The following is a 1,576-nucleotide window of genomic DNA, read 5'->3' on the forward strand; positions in this document are numbered from 1 at the left end:
CCTCGTTGGGTACCGGGAGACAGTTTGGATTACTGGCATTACGGATTGAGTGCGATTTTACGTGGATGACGACTCCTTCAACGAGAATTTAGTAAAAGAAAATTGGTCGGAAATTTCAGGTAGGTGGGAACTTAAGATGGCGGCCTAGAGAGGGAGGGGGGCAAGGAGGAAGTAATGGGGGGATTTGAGGGGGGCCTCCGATAAACGATAGGACACAATCGCACTCCCTTTCGCCTGGTGTTGCAGTTTAAACGGTCTGTGTTCAAATTTGGTAACAGTGAACTAAATAGAGACAGTAGCCATACGAAACGGATATCCACAACGCTGGACCTAAGTGTATTTGCTTTATGTATTATGAATGCTCCATCATTTTCTCATTGTCGCTTTCAAAGAGTCATTGTTTGTGGGACAGTGCGGGTCCCCCTGAATACCCCGTGTAATCATTGCAAAATTTCTATGAAAGTTAATAATTTTGTTTTTGCTTTTTGTATGTTTGGATCGAATCTTATCGTTTTTAGAGCTCGAAAGGGAATATTGTATAAAAACAATTAATTTTGCTAAGAGATTTGACCCCACGCAATGACGTCACGAGTGATTGTCCCCCTCCAGTGCATGCAGAAGTGGGTTTTAATGCGACTTTTCGTTTTTTTGTTGTTTCCCCCGTGAACTAACATGTCGTGTGTATCAACATAAATGAACGGGCTCCTTTACATGCTGGAGCATTACATAACTGATGGTGGGATGTGGCGCTTGCGCATAAAATGAACGCACCCTACTAACTCTTCTAGCTTGCTAGTTAGCAGCAGCAGTGCCACCCAAGCAGTGTTATTGTGCGTGCGCTAACGTTAGCTAGCTAACCACACTAGCTAAACCGGTGTTTTATTGAAATCTGCCCCCCATCGAGTAGCGCCTTCCTTTTACTAATACCATAACTACGATTTAATGCTGTCTTTCGACAGTGGCTCAGTGCAATGCTTGATGCTAACACATTTTTACCCTTATTCATAGACAGTTACCTGTCCCGCTTCTTACCATAATCAAAACTAAAACCTAACACCAACATCACAGGGTAATAGTCCAAGGGGATAGTATTCCGGAGTGAAACGCCACAGCGGCAACGTTAGCTGTATACCACATATCTGTTGTTATTATTACAAGAAAAAAACGTTTCAGTAGCCACTGAGATGGGAATGAAAAGTCAATTCAAATGTCATCCACTCAGCGACAGTATAAAACCATTGAACGAGGATGTATTTTCTTAACGTAAAGAACTGTCTACAAGTTCACGAGGGCTTTGTGTAGCAACAGTGGCCATAATTTACATTGACGGGAACATTAAATGAAATACCAGGGTCCCGCGCGTCTGGTCACCGGCTTTTAGCTCAAAGAGCGCATGTTGCAGAATTCACACCACCTTCCAGTGGGCGACTGCAGCAAACGCAACTTGGAGCTGGCTACCGTTTAATGCAGCTTCACTGACTATTTTTTTTATGCTGCTGTAACAAAAATAAGATAAGATAACCCACTCAAATTCGGCCAAAATCAACTGCTATAGCCCTAACACAAGTTGATTAGC

The sequence above is a fragment of the Microchirus variegatus genome (genome assembly GCF_963457635.1).
Source record: "Microchirus variegatus genome assembly, chromosome: 17".
NCBI classification, from domain to species: Eukaryota; Metazoa; Chordata; class Actinopteri; order Pleuronectiformes; family Soleidae; genus Microchirus; species Microchirus variegatus.